Source organism: Callorhinus ursinus, unplaced genomic scaffold (genome assembly GCF_003265705.2).
Source record: "Callorhinus ursinus isolate GAN/ISIS: 27379988/994484 unplaced genomic scaffold, GSC_fseal_2.0 scaffold10, whole genome shotgun sequence".
Lineage (NCBI taxonomy): Eukaryota > Metazoa > Chordata > Mammalia > Carnivora > Otariidae > Callorhinus > Callorhinus ursinus.
In genome coordinates, this window is record NW_027397072.1 from 36789039 (window position 1) to 36806744 (window position 17706).

General features: G+C 43.5%; 1 long non-coding RNA gene and 1 pseudogene across 7 annotated transcripts in view; one reads left to right on the plus strand and one right to left on the minus strand.

The window, feature by feature from the left end:
• Nucleotides 1-17706, minus strand: part of LOC112821020 (uncharacterized) — a 300721-nt gene that overhangs the window by 42390 nt on the left and 240625 nt on the right. For 2 of the 7 annotated variants that reach the window (XR_012379729.1, XR_012379726.1), the window contains one exon: nucleotides 14998-16010. The exons of the other annotated variants lie outside the window; for them this stretch is intronic. This is a non-coding gene — a long non-coding RNA (uncharacterized lncRNA). Of the gene's footprint in view, nucleotides 1-14997; nucleotides 16011-17706 lie in introns of those variants that run through there. 7 annotated transcript variants of the gene reach the window in all.
• LOC112821341 (U2 spliceosomal RNA) lies at nucleotides 5760-5923 on the plus strand (annotated as a pseudogene).

Here is a 17706-nt window from a genome sequence, read left to right on the forward strand (position 1 = left end):
AGGCCGTGGCGTTGGCTGAGTCAGCCACACAGACCCTGAAGTTGCTGAGTCAAGGACATGAAAGGATACTTAGTGCCATTCTCAGGCCCAGCGCCACTGGCTCTTCCCACTTGTACACGACAGCCATACCCACCTCCGCCGCCACCACCCGTCACCTCTGCTGCCTCTGCCACCGTGAGCTCTTCTCCCGCAGAGGAAAAAGGGCTTTGAAACACTCTAAACTCCCCCTCTCCCCATCCCTGTGTCCTTCCTCCCTGTCCCTGCCAGATGGCAATTAACACAGTCACAACTCTGGAACCTGCTCTGTTTCTGGGCAGACACAGCCATTCATCCATGAGAGAAGAATAAAATTAATCTATTCCTGGCTTTGTGCCGCCTATTCTGTCTTTCCTCCCACTCCAGGGGACAGCCCCCCACTCCCACACACCTCCAGTTCCTTCCCAGCTTCCGCTCTCCCTGCCCAGCCCCCCCCCACCCCCCCGCAGGCGGTATCAGCCCTCCGCAGGTGACTGGGCCCGGCTGGGGAACCTCTGACCGCAGCATCTCCCCATCCTCTCTCCTCCTCGGAGCTCAGCCACAGCCTGGGGCGCAGCAGTGACTCCTGGGGTGGGGGACTGGAAAGCCCTATTAAAATGCTAATATGGCATCTGGAAGGGGGAAAGCGTTAAGACAGCGGTGAACATTCAATCCCGAGGCTTCCTCCTGCTTTGAGCAGTCTGGGCTGTGCGTCACATGCAGAGTGACATTTTTCACTGTCCTTCACCTGGTATGATCATTATGTGGGGTCTCCCGCTCTCCCGCCAAAAGCCAGGCACTCCCAGGACCCAGCAGGCCCCGTCCAGTCTCAGAACCACCACCAAGGGGGGCCAGCTCCAGAACTGCAGGAAATTCAGCGGTTTTCAGCATCTTGAGCCCCCACCCCCATGCCCCACATGGCCCACCCCTCTGCCCCCCACCTATCCCACTAACACTTCTCATACCTTTGGGCCCAGCGTCCAGCCTGCGATCAAGATACGCCACACCATCCCACAGCCGCTGGGGTATTGTGCACTTCCTCTCCTGTCTGCTGCCCCTGAGGACATACCAGCCCTGGTTACCGCTCAAATCTAGCAGGCCAAAACTGGCTCAGCGGGTGATTTTTTTAAAAGTGCGATACTTTGAGACTTCTGCTTCTGGAAAGACGAAGTAGATATACTTTTCTCTATTCTTCCCACCAAGTACAACTAAAAACCCAGGGCATTATCTAAAACATCCAGGAAGACCTTGAAAGGTACAGAGAAGAAAGCAGACTGACTAGGACCTCTGCACCCCCAGCCCCCCCTCCCCCCACCTGGGGGTGGTGTCACGGAAGACCAAGTGAAGAGCCAGGACTTAGGAATTCCATCCTAACAAGGTGCTGACCTTCCTCCCCGCCAGTGCAAGTGGAGACCACATCAGGGAGCTTGGCTGTCCACCCTCAGCTGAGGAACATTCAAATGATGTGAAGCAAAACGGATAGAACTAAGGAGAGAAATAGACACATTCACTGTGCTAGCCGGGTCCTTCAGTACCCCTCTCTCTGTTGCTGATGGAAAAATCAGGCAGAACATCAGCAGACAACGCAGCAGCGCTGAAGACCAACAGAATCTACTTGGCATTTGTAGAATACTCGACCCCAAACCAGCAGAATACACATGCTTTTTGTGTGCCCCAGGTTAGGTAGCAAGATGAAGCCTCTCTGGGGCTATAAAACAAACCTCTGCAGACGTACAAGAATTGAAATCATATAGAATGTGTTCTCTATCATAGAATCAAACTAGGAATTAATAGCAGAGATATCACAGAAAAATCTCAAACACTTAGAAACGAAAACAGCCCACTTCCAAACAATCCATGTTTCAAAGTGGAAGGCTCCAGGGAAATAGAAACGTAGCCAAATGAAAATGAAAACACAGCACATCAAAATCTGCAGATGCACGAAAGCAGCGTTGAGAGGAAAATGTATACCATTAACGCTTTTGTTAGAAAAGAAGACCATTTTCAAATCAATAATATCAACTCTCACCTCAAGAAATGAGAAAAAGAAGAGCAAAATAATCCCAAACAGGCAGAAATAAGAAAATAAAAGATCTGAACAAAAAGCAAGGAATAGGGTGGGTGGATGGGGTAACTGAGTGATGGGCATTAAGGAGGGCACGTGATGTAATGAGCACTGGGTGTTATATAAGACTGATGAATCACTGACCTCTACTCTGAAACCAATAATACATTGTATGTTAATTAATTGAATTTAAATTTTAAAAATAAATAAATAAATAAACAATGAATATGGAAAACAGAGAGAGAGAATCCGTGAAACAAAAGCTGGTCAATAAAACTGACAGATTTCTAGCACGATTCTGCAGAAGTCTGCAGACTTGTTTCATTCACCTGTTTCATTCCTGGGATTGGTAATTTATGTCTTCTCTCCCTTTTCTTTTGGTTCAGTCTTACTAGAGGTTTGTGTTTCTTGACTTGCACCTAAGTGTTTCTTTTTTTCTTTTTCTGTGTGTGTGAGATTAAAAATAGCATTGTATTTTTTGGAGCACCTGGATGGCTCAGTCGGTTAAGCTTCTTGCCTTCGGCTCAGGTCATGATCTCAGGATCGTAGGATCTAGCCCTGATCATCCACATCTGCCTCCCTGCTTAGCGTGGAGTCTGCTTCTCCCTCTCCATCTGCCCCTCTCCCCCAGCTTGTGCTGTCTCTCTCTCTCTCAAATAAATAAATAAAATCTTTTTTAAAAAAATAGCATTGTATTTTTATTTTTGGTTTCCAGTGCTCGTTGCCAGTATATAGACATTCAATCTATTTTTGTTACATTAATCCTGTGACTTTGCTGAACTCACTTATTAGTCCTAAGAGTTCTTTGGTAAATTCCTTGGGACTTTCTACACACACCTTTATGGAATCTACAAATAGGAACAGATTTATTTCTTCCTTTCTGATGTCTTTTATGTCCCTTTCTTGCTTTATTGCACTGTCTAGAACTTCCAGTACTGTGTTAATTAGCCTCGCGTTGTTTGTGGTCTTAGGTGGAAAGCATTAAGTTTTTCATTGCTAAGTAGATGTTAACTGTTAGGTTTTTGTGGGTGGTTTTATCAAATTGAGGAAATTTCCCATTATTCCTGTTTTTTAGAGAGTTTTTGTCATAAATAGGTATTGAGTTTTGCTTATCTTAGCTGCATTAGTTGAAATGATCATGTGATTTTTCTTCTTTAGCTCTGTTAATATTGTAGATTACATTGATTGATTCTAGAATACTGAACCAGTCTTGCATCTGTGGAATAAAACCCACTTGGTCATGGGGTCTTATTCTTTTTTAGAGTGAATTCTATTAGCTAATGTTTCCTTAAGAATCTTTGTCTATATTCATGAGGGATATTAGACTGTAGTTTTTTGCACTTTGTCTGGTTTTAGTATCAGGATACTACAAGCTTCACAAAATGAATTAGGAAGTATACCTTCCCTTCTCTACCATTGTCTGAAAGGCATTGTGTAAAACTGGCATTAGTTCCTTTCAACATTTGGTAGAATTCTCCAGTAAAACCCTCTGAGCTTGGAAATTTCTTTCTATTTAATTTTTAAATAATGAATTGAACTTCTTTAATAGTCATAAAGCTGTTCAAATTATCTATTTCATGTTGATGAGTTGCAGTAGTTTGTGTCTTGCAAGCAATTGGTCTATTTCATGTAAAGTTGCCAAACTTACATATTTAGAGTGAATCAAAGTATTTTTGTGGTGATGGAATGGTACTGTATCTTGATGACAGCAATGGTTACAGGAGTCTACATCTATGATAAAATGGCATAAAACTACACACACACACACACACACACACACACACACACACACTCTACCAATATCAGTTTCCTGGTTTTCGTATTATACTGTAGGTAGGTAAGATGTCATCCACTGGGGGAAATCGTGGAGAAGAGTACATGACACACTATCACACGAATCTGTGCTTACTTCCTCCATCTCTCCTCCATTGACTCCTTATTCCCTTTGTCTTTTTCTTTTCAAGTTTTTATTGAGGTATAACAGGCATACAGTAAAGTGTGTAATTCTTAAAGGTAGAGCTTGATGAATTTTTATATAAACGTATATATTTGTGACCACCATCCTGAATGAAATATAGAACATTTCCAATAGCTTCTTTGTGTTCTCGGTCAATCCACCATCCTCTCCTGCTCCTCAGTAATCAGCATGGATTTCTTAGCCAGGTATAGAACTTTATATAAATGGAATCGTATCGTATACCCTTTTTTGTCTGGTTTCTTTCACGCATGATGTCTGGTAGATTCATCCCTGTTTTTTGTCCATCTGTAGCTCTTTATTTTTGTTGGTAGGTAGTATTCCGTTGGGTGAATAGGCCATGATTTGTTTATCCATTCCAATCCTGATGCAAGTTTGAGCTTTCTCCTCTTCAGTTTTGTAAAACCCTTCAGTATCTTGTCTTCATTTTTCTTCAAGATATCTCACTTTTCTTTAAAACGGTCCAGAACAATAGGCATTCAGCCTTCCAGGGAACCTGCCCTTTCCTGAGGCAAGAGCGGCCACTGACCCACTTTCTGACATCAGAAGGTTAAGTCAGGTTATCAGTCGGAAAACACAAGGAGAGGAAGTGGAAGTGAGTACGAAGCCGCGTGTGATCAAGCAGTCGGAGGCAGTGGGAGGCTCCACCACGAGTCTCAGGGCCTCCCTTCAGAGCTGTACGTTCCGTAGGCCAGAGTCTTGGGTAAGGGGGTGCAAGCAGCAGCAGATGGCCCACTGCTGGTATTCCCTGAAGTTCTGCGGGTCTCAGGCTGGAGTTGGACTCCCTGGCCTTCTGCCCGGTGCCCTGAGGCAACCAAAATAAGGGCCCAAAGAGCCAGGAGCCACAAGGTTGTTTGTCTAAGACCTAAAGGGATTACGTCATCCCTCCAGTCTTGTTTGCCTGAGGGAAGAACCTCAGGTCTCCTCCTTTGGGACCCTCAGATGGTTCTACCGCTGAGAGGGGAAGAGGAAAGAGACAGGAGGAGAAGGCAGAGTGGCGGTCAGGCTGGAACAGCTGGGAGTGGGCGTCAGACCACAGGGGATGGGCAGCCACACAGGGGCCCCGCCAGGCTCGGCTCAGGGCAATCCAGATGGGTAAACTGAGCTCTGTTTGAAAATGCCTCAAGGCTACAAAGCTGAATGTTTATGTGAATATAATCAAAAGAAAGGGAAAAGGTTTGGGAGAGAAACACCCGAGAAAACCCAAAGAAAGCCGCAAGACCTAGACAAGAACTACCAATCTGGTAATGATGGGGTGTGCTGTAGGGTTGGTGTTTATGCCAACAAAGCCAGTGCTTTCCCGAGATCTGGTGACAATTTGGGGCACATATAGTTAGGGGGAAGGGCAAGCCCTGGGGGGAGGCTTTGAGTCAAGGGTCCAGGGTTGAGCGTCAGCCTAGTGGTCCTCTGCTCTCTAGCCCTGGGCAGCCCTCTGTCCCTCGGTCCTGCAGAGTCTGCCTGTGAATGGCAGCTGGACGAGCCAAGTTTTGCTGGCCCTGTGGGCTCAAGAGATCTGGCTTCTCAGACCCAGGCACTTGCTAAGGCACTGGTCAACTTCACAGCGACCTTGTTAGGACCCTGAGCCACCCCCAGTGCTTTTGAGATATACCCAAACCCCAGTGCTTTTGAGATATACCCAAACCTCTGGCAAGGTTTGCTTTGGTTTCTGAACTCTTACTACGGAAGAGAGGAAGTCACTTTAGAATCGCTTCTCGGCCTTTTGGCTAAGATCAAGTGTAGAATCAAATCCTCATAAAGCCTTTCATATTACAGGGCATTGATTTGCTTGATGATTTTGAACAATTTATTCTGAAGCACAAAGTCAGATCTGGGAAAGAACTATTGGCTCCAGCATCTAACAAGGCTAGTTTTAGTTGCTGGAAGGGTCACTAACAGAAGACAAATACACACACACACACACACACACAGAGGGGCAATTCCAAGGGTTAATGTGGTAATCCAGCCCTCTGAGGATCCATTTATTTATTCATTTAGTTAGTTGGTTTTATTTAAGCAATCTCTACACCCAACGTGGGGCTCAAACTCACAACCCCAAGATCAAGTCATATGCCCTTCTGACTGAGCCAGCCAGGCGCCCCTTGAGGATCCTTTTGAAAGCCATGCTGTGATGTAGTGTCACAGGGCAGATAACCACTGTAAACCTAAGGGTCGAAGGCAAAACTCAACACCCCAATGCTTCCATCAATGGCCGTGTGACGTGGTCTTCTTGGGGTGAGTCTCTGCATCTGAAATGATACTACTAAAGTGAGCTGTTTGTGAACAAACTGTGACATAATCAAAAAGTGATCTGATTGGGGTGCCTGGCTGGCTCAGTTGGAAGAGCATGTGACTCTTGATCTCGGGATTGTGAGCTTGAGCCCCATGTTGGGTATACAGATTACCTAAATAAATAATTAAATTAAAAAAAAAGGGATCTGGTGATGGCAAAGATGCTGGTTTGAGTATGGAAAAAGTATGGAAAGTATGGAAAAAGCAACATTTCCAAACTCATATATTATTTTAAGTATGTACATGTCACTGTATCACCAGTTAAACAGATAACTGACTCTTCTCCCCACATTCCTAAATGTTGATCAAAACATTGCTTAAAAAAAATCTCTGCCTGGGGAAGTCATATACAGAATTAATCTTCAAATCAGCATATGCTATATTCTCTCATCTAGAGGATGCTCAAGATTATATTAGACCCACCTGTGAAGCTCACCGGCCTCCACCTGAATAAGCTGCTACCCAGGAAGAAGATCCTACACACCAGGTGGACTGAGCCCAACCTGCTTCTTGACCCAGACCTTGGTGCACCAGCCTTCAGGGTAGACCACTGCCCAGCCATCAGCTGCCTTGAAGTGGTCTTACAATCATGTCCCTGCAGGTCGTGTGGCAGGCACTGTGCAAGTTGCCATGGGCAGATACTCAGATGACTTGGTGCAGGTTCATGACCACCTGCGTGCGAGGTGGGCTGTCAATCAGATGACGAACAGGGGCCATGGGACCAGAGTGCACGTGTGTGCATGTAAGGTTGGAGTGGTAGAAGGAAGGCACACTGGCTATCCCCAAAGTGCCTGGCAACAAAGAATGGCAAAGCTGCATTTTGGTTTTCTCCTTCCTCATTGGCTACTTCTATCCGTAAAGAACTCTAAGCCCTCATCCGTAGAGGGTGTTCAGTGAATGAGGAGGGCCAGGTCTCCGCCCTGGGGAGTAGCTGCCTCCAAAGTTCAGAGACCCGTGGCTTATAAAATGAAGTTTGCTTTCCAGCATTTCCTTCATGGTTGCCTTGTTGCCCCCGAAATGTGACTGACCCTTCGTTTTGGAGGAGTGGGGGAGGTAATATCCCAGCTAGAAGGAGTGTGAGAAGGGCTGTTCTCTATTTTCAAAATAAAGAACTTTAGACTCTTCACTTCCCCCAAATGAGGTTTTCCCTGCAGGCACATTTTCTGGTTCATCAGCTGCCCAAGAAGAACAGGGGGTCATCTCAAATCACATTTCTTTGTTCTCCAAGATTTGGCTTCCTGGAGATAAGGAACGGGCATCTGGAAAGCAGCCCGTTAGACAAGTGAAGTTCTACTGTAACACATTCCAGGAACTCTTTGGATCCTTTGCCCTTCTGAGATGGACTCCCATTAGCAATTACTGGAAATAAGCAGGCAGTCAACAGGGCATGGCCGGGAGCGTGGCATGGAGTGGAGGGTATCATAGGGTAGACCCCTGGTGAGGTACAGAAGTTAACCCAGGATCCAACAAGGCAGCAGCCTTGGGCCTGATAGGATCTGAGGATTCCCCTCCAGGGGCTCCTGCCCACACAAGAGCTCACTGCAAAGATTTGGGCATCTGTGTGTTCAGCAATGAGAGAGTCTAGCTCAAGACTTAGATTCTTGGTCTATCAGAGAAGCATGGCAACCCTAGCTGCAGAAATGAGGCAGGGAAAGCTGCAGTACAAGTCACAACAAGATTTCTGGAAACATCTCCTAGATGCTTGCTTCTGAAAAGCCATGCTCTTCTCTCAGAGCACTGCTCTTTTGAGTGTACCCCAAGAGCGGCCTGGGTAGGTCCTGTGTCTTTCTACCTATGCCGAAGTCTAAATGTCTGAGTCCACTGTGAAGGCACACCCCTGCCCACTGCTGAGGAACTCTGCCCACTGCTGAGGAACTGTTTACAACAGGGCAGCGCATCCTTTCTGAAGCCAAAACTGAAACAACAAAACAACAACATAAAAACCCCTTTCTGAACCGCAGCTCTGGCTTGGAGTGTAATTTTTGAGAATATACTTCTCCATTCCTTGAATGGTTACGTTTGTCTTTATGGTGCTGCTATTTATATGTTCTGAGAACTCTCTGGAAATCCCTTTTCCAAGAAATGAACTAGCTCTTCGGTGACCATGTTTACTGGATCTCCTATTTCAGTCATATCTGCAGGGGCTGGCAGGTTGGGGCGCTTCCAGCATGTCAGGGTTTCTGAAGAGTCTTGTGAACTGATGTGCCTTGTTAGCATACCCCAGCCACATGGACCTCTCACATAAAACCTCGAAACTTGGCCCAATCCCTTACCCTTTGATATTTTCTGCCCTTCCCCCCAGGGCCACAGGTGTGGTCTGTGAATGGGTTGTTGGGAGGATGAAGACAACGTGTGATCACATGTGATGGGATCAATAGACGGCAGCAGCTATGGTGACAATGTCATTGGTGACGATGTCATTGTGATTGCCATTATTGCCACTGTTGCCTCTGCTAGTAAGCCTTAAAGATCTTTGGGAAATAGTTCCTGGGCTACTAACTGTAATTCCCAACTAAAGTCTTTACTGAGCCAAAGTAATGTTAGGCCTAAATCTTTCAGGCACCGGGTCTGACTCTAGGGATTTTGAATGCTGCGCATCATTGTTAGCAAAGACTGTACTCTCCCCGTGTGTGAGTGCAGGTGTGTATGTCTACCAGACCTCCCACAGAGAAGGACGAAGACCTGATCCTGCAGCTCCAGTTACAGAAAACAGGGTGACAATTTTTATTTTCTCTTTTTAAGGCTCCCACCCTCAGCTTAGCCACCATTTGACTCCCAAGAAATGTCAGAGTTTGAAAATAATACACCCACACACACGCTGTGGTGTTTAGGTTTTAGTCTGAATAATATCTTTAAAAACAAAAAGTTAAAGTGCTCAGGATTCTATTGGGGTGAATCTTTAATTCAAAAAATAATATAAACAATTCTTCTTACTAAGAACTTTAAAACCAAGAACTTCCTCGTAAGTATTAAGTGGCACATTTTTTTTTCTTTTTATTCTTCAGGTTGGGTTTTTCAGTTTAGATTTGAGAGTTAAAATAACCCAGAAATGATCATGCCTTCAAAAACAATGATGAGAACTTTATTTAGCACCCAAAGAAGTGTCATATCATGAAGCTGATCTAGGACCCAAGTCATTAAATGATTTAAGACTTAATTGACTCTAAATTGCTGAGGTCCAGAAATGTGGATGTCTCTGAAACTTTCTGGATATGTTATTATCAGATACTGCCTTCTGCATAATATATATTTTTAATTTGTAGAATTCAGGTTTACATGTTCTGAACCACAGATGTGAAAATAATATGAGCACTGTGAAACATAGGTTTCAGGAGCTAAAAATAAGGAACATAAAAAGATACTTTCAATGGATAAGAAGATGAGTTCACTTTAAACAGAAACAAACATCTACAGAGACTTTGAGAGAATGAATGGAAAAAGAAATACCATGAAGACATTAAGCATTAAGCAGGCTGCAGTGGGTATATCCATATCAGATGAAGTTAGCTTTGAGATGAAGAGTGCTACCAGACCTAAGAGGGACATGTCCTAATGACAAATGGACGTGTCATGTAGTGGACATTATAATTATCAACCTGTATGAGCCTAATAACGGAACTTTCAAATACATGAAGCAAAAATAGTAGAGCTCAAAGGAGAAGACAGTTCCACAATCATGGTTGGATATGTTAACACCTCCCCTTTCCGGTCACTGATAGAGAAACTAGGTCTGAAATCAGTAGAGACATAGATGACCCATACAAAACCATCACTATCTCTAGTTTTAGAACACTATACCCAACAACTGCAGAATAGACATTCTCTTCAGGTGCCTCCGGAGCTTTTGTCAAGATAAACCATATGAGGTTTATCATAAAATAAGTCTTAGTAAGTTGAAAAGAATTGAAATCCTACAGAGTATTTTCTCTGATTGCAATGGAATTAAATTAGAAATCAACAACAATGAGATATCTTGGAAGACCCCAGATATTTGGAAATCAAACAACACACTCCTAAATAACCTATGGCCCAAAGAAGAAACCATAAGGAAAATTTAAGCATTTTTGAGCAGAATTATAATGAAAATAACATATTAACATTCATGAACTGTAGTTAAAGCAGTATTCAGAGGGAAATTTATAGTTTTATATACTTACACTAGAAAAGAACAAAGATCTAAAATCAGTGACCTAAAGTTCTACCTTTAGAGTATAAAAAAATGAGGACAGAAAGAAAGAAAGAAAAGAAAACCCAATGTAAGTGGAAGAAAAGACATAAAAAATATAAGAACAGAAATTGGTGACATAAAAACAATTGGGTCTCTGAAAAGATCAACTCTAGTTAATCAAGAAAAGAGAGAGAGAGAGAACACAAGTCACCAGTATCAGAATAACACTGAATGGGCTACAGACACTAAAAGGGTCATAAAATAATATAAAAATCCTTATGCCAACAAATTTGACAACCTAGATGAAATGGACAAATTCCTTGAAAGATGCAACTTACCATAACTCACATATGATAAAACAGAAATCTGAACAACCTACACTTATTCAGGAAATTGAATTCATTATTAAAGAAAATGTTCCACAAAGAAAACTGTGCCCAAGATAGTTTTATCAATTCTGTCAAACATTTAAGAGAGAAATAATGCAAATCCTTCACAAACTCAGAAAACAAAGGAGGCAGGAACACTTCCCAACTTATTTTATGAGGCCAGCATTGATTCTGATATAAAACCTGACAAAGATACTAGAAAAAAACTTTTAAAAACACGGGTGCAAAACCTTTTTTTTAAAGATTTGTTTATTTACTTTTGAGAGAGAGAGCATGTGTGAGTGGGGTGTGAGGGGCAGAGGGAGAGAGAAAGAGAATCTCCAGCAGACTCCCTGCTGAGCGTGGAGCCCCATGTGGGGCTCGATCTCATGACCCTGAGATCATGAGCTGAGCCGAAATCAAAAGTCCAACACTTAATGGACTGAGCCACCCAGGTGCCCGTGGGTGCAAAAACTTTTTAACAAAACATTCGTGGGGCACCTGGGTGGCTCAGTTGTTAAGTGTCTGCCTGTCTGCCTTTGGCTCAGGTCATGATCCCGGGGTCCTGGGATCGAGCCCCGCATCGGGCTCCCTGCTCGGCAGGAAGCCTGCTGCTCCTTCACCCTCTCCCCCTGCTTGTGTTCCCTCTCTCGCTGTGTCTCTCTCTGTCAAATAAATAAATATAAAATCTTTAAAAAAAAAAACAACAAACATTCGTAAGTTGAATCTAACCATCTACAGAAAGGATGATACGTGCTTAAGTAAGATTCATACCAGAAATGCTAGGTTGGGTTAATATTAGAAAAATCAGTCAAGGGGCGCCTGGGTGGCTCAGTCGTTAAGCGTCAGCCTTTGGCTCAGGTCATGATCCCAGGAGCCCCTCATCGGGCTCCCTGCGGTGGGAAGCCTGCTTCTCCCTCTCCCACTCCCCCTGCTTGTGTTCCCTGTCTCGCTGTGTCTCTCTCTGTCAAATAAATAAATTAAAAAATCTTTAAAAAAAAAAAAAGAAAGAAAGAAAAATCAATCAAGGGGCGCCTGGGTGGCTCAGTCGTTAAGCGTCTGCCTTCAGCTCAGGTCATGAGCTCACTCCCTGTCCCACTCCCCCTGCTTGTGTTCCTGCTCTCACTATCTCTCTCTCTCTCTCTCTCTCTCTGTCAAATAAATGAATAAAATCTTTAAAAAAAAGGAAAAAAATCAATGTAATCCACCGTATTAATAGAATGATGGAAAAAATTGTATGACCATTGCAACAGAGACAGAAAAAGCATTCAACACTCATTTATAATAAAAACCCTTAGAAAATGAAGAATAGAAGAGAATCCTTCAATCTGATAAAAGGCATTTATGAAAACCTACAGCTAACATCATATTTAACCGTGAAATACTGAATGACTTCCCACAATATTAGGAACAAGACAAGGATATCTACTCTCATTCCCACCTATTCCATTCAACATTGAACTAGAAGTCTTAACCATCGCAGTATTGCAAGTAAAGGAAATAAAGGCATAAAGACTGGAAAAGAATTATTACTAACTTTCTACATGATATGATTGTTTATGTCAAACATCCTATGAAATCTATAAAACAACTATTAGAACTAATAAATCAATTGAACAAGATTACAGGATACAAGGTTAATGTTATAATATCAATTGTAGGGGCGCCTGGGTGGCTCAGTCATAAGCATCTACCTTTGGCTCAGGGTCCTGGGATCGAGCCCCGCATCGGGCTCCCTGATTTGTGGGAAGCCTGCTTCTCCCTCTCCCACTCCCCCTGCTTGTGTTCCCTCTCTCGCTGTGTCTCTCTCTCTCTCCGTCAAATAAATAAATAAAATCTTTAAAAAACAAAATAAAATAAAATATCAATTGTACTTTCATGTAGTAGCAGCAAAAATTTGGAGAATGAAATTAGAAAAACAATTCCATTAAAAATACCATCAAAAAGCATAAAAGAGGGGCGCCTGGGTGACCCAGTTGGTTAAATGTCCAACTCTTGATTTTGGCTCGGGTCATGATCTCAGGGTCATGGGATCAAGCCCTGTGTCTGACTCAGTGCTCGGTGTGGATGGAGACTGCTTGAGATTCTCTCTCTCCCTCTGCCCTTCCTCCTGCTCACATGCACCTCTCTATCTCTCTAAAATAAAATAAATCTCTAAAAAAAAAAAACCATGAAAAACTCAGGAATAAATTTAACAAAAGATGGGCAAGACATTTATATTGAAGAACAGAACATTATTGAGAGAGATTTTAAAAGACCCAAAGAAATGGAGAGATATATTTATGTTCACAATTTTGAAGACTCAATATTGCCAACATGTCTGTTCTCTACAAATTGGTCTATAGGGTCACTGCAATCCTAATACTACTACTAGTGGGGATCTTTTGTAGAAATTTACATACTGATTCTAACATTTACATAGACATGCAAAGAATCTAGAGTATCTGAAATGATCTTGAAATAGAAAAACAAATTTGGAGTGCTCAAACTACCTGACTTGAAAACAGTATAAAACCACAGTACGAGATAATGTGATAATGACATAGGGATTGACAAATAGATCACTAGATCTAAACAGAGAGCCTGGAAATAGGCCCACACTTCCACAGTCATTTGGTTTCTGACAGAGGTGCCAAAACAATCCAGTGGGGAAAGAAAAGTCTTTTCAAAAAATGATGCTCTATTAATTGGATTTTCATATGGAAACCAACAAACAAAACCTCAACTCCTTTCTCACACCATAAACAAAAAGTAATTTGAAATAAATCATGGACCAATATGTAAAGCCCTAAATCTTTTCAAGAAAAACGTATGAGAATATCTTCATAACCTAGAGATAGGCAAATGTTTGATAAGCAGGTAACAGAGAGCAAAAAGAAAAAAGGGAAAATCAATAAATTAGTCTCTATCAAAATTAAAAGCTTCTGCTGATAAAAGATTCCATTAAGAAAATAAATAGGCAAGCATTTCAGGAGAGAATATTTGCAAAACCTCTGAAAAAGGACTGATATCCTGGATATATAATGAACTCTTTCAATTCAACAATGAAAAGGCAATGCAATTAAAATGGACAAAGGAGCTAGGGGCACCTGGGTGGCTCAGTCGGTTAAGCGTCTGCCTTTTGGCTCACGTCATGATCTCAGGGTCCTGGGATGGAGCCCCGCATCGGGCTCCCTACTCAGTGGGGAGTCTGCTTCTCCCTCTCCTTCTGGGGCTCCCCCTGCTTGTGCTCTCTCTCTCTCTGTCAAATAAATAAATACAATCTTTTAAAAATGTTAAAAAAATAAATAAGACAAAGGAGTTGAACGGACACATCACAAGAGAAGATAGACAAATGGCTGATAGGGATACAAAAGGCACTCAACCATTACTCAGCAGAGAAATGAAAGATACCACTACAGACCTACCTAAGATTAAAAAGACTAACATTACCAAATATTAGTGAGGATGTGGCAACTTCTTACAAAACTATATAAACATCTACCCTGTGGCTCAGCACTTCCACTCCCTGTTTTTTTCCCAAGAGAAATGGAAAGGTACCTTCACAAAAAGACTCATTCAGGAGTCTTCACAGAAGTTTTGTTCCTTGGAATGGAAACACTGGGACATATCCGCTGTTCATGAACTGGAGAATGGATAAGTGAACTGTGGTATAGTCTTAAAATGGAATGCTACACAGCAATAAAAAGGAACAGACATTGATGACACAGGAAGGATGGATCCCAGAAGCATTATGCTGAGCAAAATAAAGCATACACAAACAAGTACACCTGTGTTTATAGGAAGCTCTAGAACAGGCACAACTAATCTATGGTGGAAGAAAATCAGAACCGTGGTTGTTCCTAGGAAAGAAAGGATTAACTGGAAAGAAGCATAGAAGAATATTTTCAGGTGATGGCAACATTCTTTATTTTGATATTTGTGAAAAGTCATCTCAGGTACATTTAAGATGTGTGTGCTTCAGAGTTTATAAATTTTGCATTAAAAAAAAAGTCAACTTGACCAAGTACTTGGGGGACTACAAAAATATGACAAAGAGGATATAAAAAACAGACATGGAGGAAATTACAATTTCGAAGATGAAAAAATAAATTATAAAAAAATTAATAGCTGTCAATTTCACCAAGTTAATTCAAAGTTTATTTTATTAAAGAAATGAAGTCTGAAATGTTAACAGTGGCACCCTTTGGGGAATGTAATGGGGGAAGAGGAGAGCTTCGATTTTCCCACTTGTCTACTGCTCATTCCTTTTCTACTGGGCATTTACTGGTTTCTAAAAATCATCTATTTTAAATTTAAAATGTTGTGATTCCCAATGCATATACCATGCACGCTCTTTGCCCTAATCACCTGCCTGAAAATAGTAAGACATTTTTAGAGGATCAGGCAGGCATTTGATTTACTTATGAAGCGTTTGTTGATTGTGTAGGATGGATAAGGCACAGTGAAGTTCACGCATACACGCAGCTGTCCCTGCCTTCCGAGAACTTAACCGGGGATGGAGAACAGTCCGTAGCAAACTGAAACCATGGAAGGGGATTTAAATGATGGGCTGTAAGAGTGTATATGCATCTCTTATGGAGAAAAAAAACAAACAGACCTCATTCTTGCTCTCACTCACTCTTCCCTTTCTGCCCTCTTCCCATCCACCTATCTACCCGTCGCCACCTAAGCTTTGCTCCGTGCTAAGCTCATCACTTGTGATACAGGGAAGTCAGGAGCTGCATGGATGGCTGGATGGGCACCTCCTCTTCAGCGGATGTTTGAATGGGCCCAGGACCCTCTCTGGAAACATGTTAGCGTCTTTGAAGAAACTTCTGGGCCTGTGTCCACATGCAAGGTTACAAACCACAGCCTAGCCTATGGCCTTCTGGACCCTGCCTGCAGCCAGCATGGGAAGGAATTGCCTGGCAGAGATTGTTTTCCTTTGTTCCAAACACACAGCTGTTTTCCTCTGGTACCCAGGTTCAAAGGCATGACGTTGGTCTTCTCTCTCCCCAGGGACCCTGGTGCATGGGGCTGCGTGATCCTTGGATTCTCAGGCTGCTTTTCACCGGAAGCTCCCTGCTCTCCCTGGAAGGCAGGCTTAGGAGGGTGCAGGAGCCCCTGAGGGAGGCTCCTCCCAATGTCCTGTGGTTGAGGGAAGAGGAAGAGGCTGAAGTCAGGCCTGCAAAAGGCCAGGCCTGGGGGGATGAGAGACGGCACCTGCCTATCCCTCATCACAGTGTTGGCAGGCCCTAGCCCAGATGCATCCCCAGGCAGGGAGGACCAATTTCATACACCAAGATTAGCTTCCACAGCAAGAAAAGGAGGACCCGAAGCAGAAATTATGTTCTGTTACCCGCCAAAATGAAGACGGTATGGTTCTTACACCAGCAACCTGTAGACTCAGATTTGTACCTCCTACCCCGCATGTAGGAAGCCTCATGAATAACAGACAAACAAAAAGCTTCATGCATAAAAACAAAACAGAAGAGAATGAAACCAACAAAAGAACAAAGATTAAAAAAAAAAAAAGTCCCCTCTGGTTTCCTTTTGGCTGTATTTCCATGTCCTATGGAAGACTGACAGCCAGTTCTAGTGGAAAGAGCACTGGACAGGGAGTCCAGAGAGCCCATCCCAGCTTCCCATTAGGTGGTGCTGAACAGATCAAAGCCTTTCTTGGGACGTCCATCTCCTCACCTACAAAGAGTCGACTTGAGTGAGTCCTTGAGGGCACCCGGCTCCCTTGAGATGCCCCCATTGACAGAGCTGTCTTTGCTGTCACATGGGGCATATTTAGGAGTTTCAAGAAGGTATCTCACAGGAGGGATGGACAGGAACAGCAGCTGAGCACTTGCTGTATACCCGGCCTCGGGCCAACTGCTGGTCTGAGACGGGGATGCCGTTTTAGAGGAGGCTTCGGAGGTGAAGTACCCTGCGTGAGGGAGTCAGAATGCCAACCCAGGCTGATGGATTTTCACGCCCCCTGGCCCAGTATAGTTTGGGACTGAAATTATGAAAGTGCCTATCATTCTGCTTTTGTTGGTTTGGCAGCCACAGTGCTGTTTTTCCACTGTAACTACGATCGTGCTGGCACGCGCACAGCATGGGGAAGGTATTAAACAAGCAGGCGTCAGTGTTTGCCCCGGTGGGCGCACTATGGCTCTGAGAGGCAGGATGCTTTATCAAAGAAACACAACTGAAGAAAGGAATGTGTGCTGCCTTCTGGGTAAAATACTGGTTTTTTTGTTTGTTTGTTTGTTTTTATTCCAGTTTGCTCATCTTAAATCCTTTCAGGATTCTAACTTTTAAAAAAATGCACTTGTGATTTATTCTCTTTGAGGGTCAGGTGGAGTCCTGCATTTTTAGGTCTTCTTTTGTGTTTGCACACACAATGCTGCAAATGAAATGCAGCGCAGGCAGGCTGGTGCCCTCACAAGGGTAGCAGAGGGCAACGTGGGGCTCAGAGTCAGTGGGGAGGGGATGATGGGGAAGGAGGTATTGGCCCGGGGTCCGGAAGAGAAACAGGCAGAATTAGAATGAGCCAGTTCTCATTCAGTGGGGTGCTTTTGGGGAGAAGGTGGGCTCTACCTGGTGATTCGGAATGGGTCTTGAGCCCTCAAATGAATAGCATCCTTCATGTCTGTCACTCACAGCTCCTTCCTAGGGCAACCCATTCATCCTGGCTCAATTTCCCTAGCTTTAAAACCCAAAGTCCTTGGGGCACGTGGGTGGCTCAGTCAGTTGAGCGTCTTATGATTTCGGCTCAGGTCATGATCACCTGGGTCATGGGATTGAGACCTGCATCAGGCTCTGCACTCAGCAGGGTCAGCTGGAGATTCTC